This window comes from Cyprinus carpio, unplaced genomic scaffold, assembly GCF_018340385.1.
Source record: "Cyprinus carpio isolate SPL01 unplaced genomic scaffold, ASM1834038v1 S000000106, whole genome shotgun sequence".
NCBI lineage: Eukaryota > Metazoa > Chordata > Actinopteri > Cypriniformes > Cyprinidae > Cyprinus > Cyprinus carpio.
Genome location: NW_024872858.1, coordinates 1 through 7,500, shown reverse-complemented (window position 1 = coordinate 7,500; position 7,500 = coordinate 1). Strand labels below are relative to the sequence as shown.

General features: G+C 37.9%; 1 pseudogene; it reads left to right on the top strand.

Annotated features, from left to right (window-relative positions):
- The window catches only part of LOC122142752, a 21,903-nt pseudogene extending 15,353 nt beyond the window's left edge, over positions 1-6,550 (top strand).
- The last annotated feature ends 950 nt before the right edge of the window (positions 6,551-7,500 follow it).

The window sequence follows — 7,500 nt, the reverse complement described above, 5'->3', positions numbered from 1 at the left end:
AAGAACTGGACTGTTGCCCAGTGGTTCAAAGTCCTCTTTTCAGATGAGAGCAAGTTTTGTATTTCATTTGGAAACCAAGGTCCTAGAGTCTGGAAGAAGGGTGGATAAGCTCATAGGCCAAGTTGCTTGAAGTCCTGTGTTAAGTTTCCACAGTCTGTGATGATTTGGGCTGCATGTGATCAGCTGGTGTTGGTCCATTGTGTTTTTGAAAACCAAAGTCACTGCACCCGTTTACCAAGAAATTTTGGAGCACTTCATGCTTCCTTCTGCTGACCAGCTTTTTGAAGATGCTGATTTCATTTTCCAGTAGGATTTGCACCCTGCCCAAACTGCCAAAAGCACCAAAACTTGGTTAAATGACCATGGTGTTGGTGTGCTTGACCTGACCAGCAAACTCACCAGACCTGAACCCCCACAGAGAATCTATGTGCTATTTGTCAAGAGGAAAATGAGAAACAAGAGACCAAAAAATGCAGATGAGCTGAAGGCCACTGTCAAAGAAACCTGCTTCCATACCACCTCAGCCAGTGCCACAAACTGATCACCGCCACGCCACGCCGAATTCAGGCAGTAATTAAAGCAAAAGGAGCCCGTACCAAGTATTGAGTACATGTACAGTAAATGAACATACTTTAAGGCCAACAAATCACTTTTAAAAATATTTTTATTAAAGGTCTTATGAACTATTCTTATTTGTTGAGATAGTGAATTGGTGGGTTTTTGTTAAATTTGAGCCAAAATCATCACAATTAAAAGAACCAAAGACGTAAACTTTGTGCATTGAATTTATTTAATACACAAGTTGCACAATTTGAGTTGAATTACTGAAATAAATGAACTTTTCCATGACATTCTAATTTATTGAGATGCACCTGTAAGTTACAACATTTCATTTCACCACATCTTGGCTGTTGTGTAGTAAGTTTAAGAGGCCTCGATGTATAATATTGCGTTCTTTTTTTTGTACAGCTTACCTGTTAGCCAACAAAACATAAGGAGTGTTATGCCAAATATTTTTTCCTTATTCTGTATATTTTGTTTTCATTTTAAAGCCATAATCCTTGCCTTTCCGAATATGTTATTTGGCTTCATCATTACTTCATCATCCATCATTACTTAAAATATCAATACTGTACACTTTGTAGGTTTCAATTCACTCAGTTTGGTTGTGGGACTAACAAGCACTCGTTGACCCCCACTGAGGGCAGGAATAGAATGGGGGTGTGAGGATGAAGAAGATGAAGCAGATGCATCCAGTGCTCATGCCTCAACCACCCAATTACCGCCTATTTCAACTCCCAGGTCAGACTTGCCAAAGTTACAAGCAGAACAGCATCCTCCAGACTTCACACCCGTCATTGTCTTTTCTTCTTCATCCGTTTCAGGAAGCACCGTGCTGGGGTTGACATCCACTCCGCTGCTCTCGCCATTCCTGCCTGGAGCTCTACAGTCAGTCAGTGGATCCTCCCTGGCAGCCCCCAGTAGCAGGAAGACTCCTGTGGTGCTCCCTCAGTGAGGTGGTCAGATCGGTGAGTCCATTCATCAGACTTTTTATGCTGTATAGTAGGGCTGGACCGATAGAGCTAAAAATGTACATCTCATTATCTTTCAAAATTTTGATGATAATCAATAGGGATGCTCACGATATTGGATTTTTTGCTGATATCCGGATATGCGATATAGTTTTTCAACTCATTTTGGCCCATAGCGATATATTTCCTTTTGTTGGAAAACAAAAAACACCAATTCTATCCTGTGCAGAAATTATAAAGCAAATTATTTTTAATTTTAACTTATTTGTTAGTATTAAATAAACAACAATGAAGTTATTTTATAATGACAGTACAGTGAAGATTTGAAAATAACTATAAATAAACTATATTCAATCGCTGCATTTTTTTCAGAAAGATGCAGTGATATCCTTAACATTTTATTTTAAGATTTAACATTTGTAAATTGTCTAAAGCAAGAGTTGTAAAAATCTATGAAAAATCTTTTAGAGCTCATAAGTTGTTTAAAAATTACACATATTACACATGAATGAATAAATCAGTATATATAAAAATTATTTCAGTGACATGTTTGTGTGTTTTTTTTTTTTTTGTTTCATGTAAGCTATAGCTTCTGAACTTTAAATCAGAACATACTCATGATTTTAATGGCATCATTTCTGCTTTATTTAATCAGAAACAGTCTAAATATTAGATGAGTATTTTGCATTTATTTATTAGAAGTAGACCAAACAGCGCCCCCCTACGGAATTAATACTCACCTTACTGAGGCGTGCATTATGACCCAGGGAAGGCTGCCGCTGCATGTGTTATTAGTGTTATACTCTAGTCACACACCTTTTGTGCATTCTGTGCATTCTCAGTTTAAATGCAGCGATCCAAAAACAGTGAATCTAATCATCAGTCAGGCAAAACTTTGCTTTAAAAAAAAAAAAACAAAAAAAATCAAGTATGCAGCCACAATGCTGATGTTATGTAATCACATAGCACACCTTGAGCACATCTGAGTTAATGTATTCCTCTTATCGGCAAAGGTCCACAAGCTATATGTTGACGTGCTGCCCATGAGGCTACACATTGTTAAAGAAATCTAGAGGTAGTGCCACTTACTTTATGCTTTTTCCTAAGACGAACATTTAAAATAAAATAATGGGCAAAAAATAAATTTGAAATTTACACAAAAAGTGCTATTTTGATAACATATTTTGAAGTGACGTCAAGCGGTGAAAACTTGCATACTGTGTGTTTAATGTTTTTAAACAATTGAATTCAGGATTCAGGATTTTTTTATTTAAATTAAGCTGGAATTTACAGAAATACTGTTTAAGTGAAATATTTTTGCTAACATGTCTAGACCTAATCAGTCCAGTAATAACTCTTCTTGCGTTTCACAAAGCAGAAGTTTACAAAACAGTTTCATTGTCTCATTTCAAAAACAGACATTTAATTGAAGTGAGCCAGATATACAATTCAATCGTATCCACATGTTTCATTAAGTACATTCCATTAATTTTATTCAAGGGACTGATTCAGACTGATAACCCTTGAGTTTTGTGAGTTGTTCTTTGTGTTTCTGGGGTAACACAGGAGCTAATGATGTTCATGAATCAGACTAGTATTAGTCATACTGTAATGTTGTTTAGTGATTCAATAGTTATATTCAACATTTGGTGCCCAGTCACAATAAAATAACATTGTGAGAGTTTGAAACATTGTTATTTAACAGCGTACATGTTCAAATTTTCTTCTGTACACTTACCTCTGCTCTTTCTATACAGTTAACACAAATCCGTTTCTTTGTCTGTGTGTCTTCAAGCTGCTGGGCAGGTGGTCTGATCTCTTTACTGAGAGGAATCAGTTTGATATGAGTTCTACCAATCTGGACTGAGCTGCAGAAGGTCCTTCCACCAGAAGATGAGATTCTTAACCAGTACCATCGTGCCAGCTATCTGCAAAGCAGCCGCTGTGCTTGGCATGGTGAGCATATATAGCACTGATGCAGTAGCTATATAAATAAATGCAGTTACAGCTATTTAAAATCTGGACTACTGTATTTGTGTCAGGATACCTAAAGCCATTGCAGAGCCGGTGTGCCGTTCTGTTGGAGAGTCACCTTGGCGCAGCACCCTCATCTGCCCCAGTCGAAAATTGGCGCTCTTCACGGCGTTCTGTTACGTACGGCTGGAGTGCGACGTACTGGATGATTACGGGCACACCAGCTTATACCTACCATCAGTGAATATCGCCTGCCTCTAACCTTAGAAGCTATAGCACAGTGAGTAACACTACAACCTGTACTACATACACGCACTTTATGGTATGTCCTTTGTTTCGGGACTGAATTGCAACAAAAAAAGCTTCCTAATACCAGCCTTGAGCTTTAACCCCTACTCCTACCACCCCAATCCATTAGTGTATACAACTCACTCTTAATATTTGCATGTTTATATATAAGCAAGAAGATACTGGGATGATGAGGTTAACGGCTTGCGTCCTGCATTGGATAAAAGATTCTACTGTTAGCGTCTCTCTCTAAGAGGCTAGTGCCCCATGCAGTGCAAAGCTAATGCCAACGTCTCTGTGGCATGCTGGGGAGACTCATAATAGGTTCACACTGGCAATCACAACACACGCCTGCACAGCTGCATGGTCATCAGCTCCTCATTTAGCTGTATGTATGGTGTCCTACTGAGGATTCTGAGGTGCCCTCATTAAAGACCAGGGGCTAGAATTAGCATCAGATAGCCTCACTGAAATAGATGAGTGGTGTTTATGCCTAACACTGTTGTTATGTGTGTCTCTCCAGATGTGTGAATTTACACAAACCAGCATCATGTGTTGGTGAGTCGTGTGCGGTTGCCTTCTACATGATGGAGAACTACCCCCTGGATGTAGGGTCTGAGTTCATGCCGGGATCATTCAGTAGTGTTAGAGGCCACACTTTGAAAAAAAAAAAAATAGTATGGTTGATATAGTAAACTTTCCCTGCCAGTGTTTTTTTTTTTTTTTTTTTTTTGTTTTGCCAAGCCAAACACTATCTTCATGCATTCTGTAGTTCAACATTTGAAATTACGAGTGATGTGTATTATTAAAATAAGCTAAATAAAAAAATAAAAAAAAGAAGCTTGAAGTTTTTGGTCAACATTAGCATGGCATGTTTGAATTGTTAAAATTGCTCACAAACTAAATAATGGTGAACAAGCTCTGAAGCAAAGTTTCCTGGCCTTTTTTTTTTTCGTTCAAATTGGTTCATGCTCAACTTTTGAAATTCTTTGACAAAAAAAGACAACACAAGGTATGATTTTTTGCTTGATTAGAATTTAAAAGACATTCCCACTGACATAATGTCATTGTGGCTGTAATGTATGACTGTGATGGACTTTGAGAGACGATAGGAGAAGAGCTGACAAGGGATGTCAACCGACTTTTTGCAAAAAGAACAACAAAACAACACATCTTGAGAGTTCCAGAAGAATGCATGATGCGCGAGGAAAGGCCATTCAGAATGCACACGTATAGACGGCCCTATAGTGCAATTTATAAAAATAAAAGAAATATCCCTTGTTTGAGTTTTTTGTTTTTTATATTCATTGCACAAGCAATGTGCTTTTCTGAATATCCGTAACAGTAAATAGGCTAATAATTTTATAAAACATTGTCGAGTGTTCTATAAGCAAACGGAAATGTTTCATTTCCTTGAATTAAGTCTGTGTTTGAAGCCACGTGAGCCAGTGATATCAACGGTCCCATTCACTTTTACTTGTTTAGTTTCTAATTGAATTCCGCCATTTAAAAAAGAATCATATGATTTGAATGATTCAATAATATGTTTCTTAAAACAGGGATTATTGTCACCCTTTACTTACCATGACTGTGCACTAGCCATCCAGCACAAAAACAATTCAGCAAATTTGTTAATTAGCAGTAGTGACCCAATTCCTCCATATAGGCCCAGAAGGCAAAAAAAGCTTAAAAATAATGTTGTTAAATACGGTTAATTTTTAATTACAATAAACACTTTTTTAGACAAATTTTGTGATCACTGTAAAATTAGCTATATGTAGAAATTGTGCCTACATTAAAAAAAAAAAAAAAAAAAAATTTCTAATTCTTGGACACTGATACGTCACTGATCCTCCTCTCTTATCTTGGACCTTTTCAACATTCCAGCTAGCTGTGCTGCTGTTGATAGGAGGAGCCACACCAATCCATCATCTACAAATGCATTCTGCGAGGTCTGCGAGCGGTTGCTTCGTCTGAGCAGCTGTCACGCATGGACGCAGAGAGAGACGCTAGTGAAGACTGAGCGTTGAACGTGTGAAATGCCCAGCCCACACCGTTGCCATGGCTCTGCCGCTGGGTCGCATGCTCACCTGCATGTACACAGGTGTGGCTGGAGAGGAAGGCGGACACATTCAGCTTATCTTTAATACTACCCACCCTACTACACCCACACCATACGAACAGACTCACTTAGATGCTCAACCCTACTAAAAACAGAGCACATAGTAGCCCAGTCTTCAGTTATGAATTCTTTAAGCAAAAAAGTGTCTAAATGTGATAAGTTTTTTCATTTTGTTCCTGTGAAACCGAAGTGAAAATGCTAGATAAGAAGATTAACAATTCAAATTAACGTTCGAATTCTAGGCTGTATAGAAAATCTAGTTTTATCTGGGTGGATCCATTTATGGAGCTGTTCCTCTCAATCTGGTGGCCTTAATTTTACCCAACAGGAAAGGAGAAGGGAAGTCCTGGGCGCCCTGCTGGATGCAGATCACACACGCTCCTGACAGCGAAATCGGTTATTGTTGCTAATGGCAGCGCGTATCTGTTCCGTTTGACAGGTAGGTAATGAGTCTTTTTGAAGAAACTTACCCTAACTGAAACACGCATGTTTTTTTGTATTCCACTTATTCTCATCGGGGGGAACAATCTTGCCGCAGGATTCGCAAAGGCTTTCCAAGTTGAGGCGCGTGTGGTAGCCCGCATACCTTCCTCAGTTCCTGGAGGACTTTTTCCCCACTGCAAGGACGTCATGAACAAAGTCATTTGGGGAGTTCTTGTCCAATCCGCACCTTACCCACCAATTCATGGCTACAGTGGTATACAAGGCAAGTTGCCACGTTTGTGGGTGCAGAATTTTTTTTTGACAATCTTGCATAAAGGGGTAGTTCACGACAACAATGATAATATTACTCACCCTCATGTCGCTCGTCAATTAATTGCTAATGCTTTATCCATGGTAATACGGTATTTGAAATCCACAAAATTGGAGTTGCAAAAAAGTGTGTTGTCATAATACAGTATATCAGTTTAATAACTTTTTTCTTATAACGAAAATAACTGAACATTTGCAATACAATAAAGCAATAAACAAAAATGTATAAAGTAATAGATTTTACACGATTAAAGGGGCAACGAATTATAAAGACCAGTAGGTATCCCTTTACATAAGATCTCATTATTTTAAAGCTGCAGCTGTAATTTTTTTTTTTGTTTAAAAAATTTAGCCAAAACAATATTTGGAAATAATAACCGCCTGTTCAAAATCCCTTGTTTTAGCCGGATCCCGGTCGGTGACTTGACTGCCACACAAAACCCTCAAAACATTAGATTCATCCGCGCTGGACCCTGCCCCCAAAAACCCACGCAAGGAAAGAAAATTTCCCACAAACGGGCAATGCAATCTTATTTCATGTTGCTTTAAAAACCAGCGAAACTTTGGTTTTAAAAAAGTTTTTAAGTTTAAAATTTTCCCTAAGAAAATAATTTTTAGAATATTTTTTCATTGGCATTTATTTAACTAATAAAATTAGCTAATTAACTAATGAAGGCCCTAAGAAAAGTGTGCCGAAAATAATGAACAAAGCATTTAAACAATATTTGGGCATTTTTGTATCCAGAAAAAATGAAAAAAATCTGAGAAATGCTAAAAATCAAAATTTTTTTAAGTTTTTGGCCCTGTGCTGAAGGGGGTTTTTAAATCACT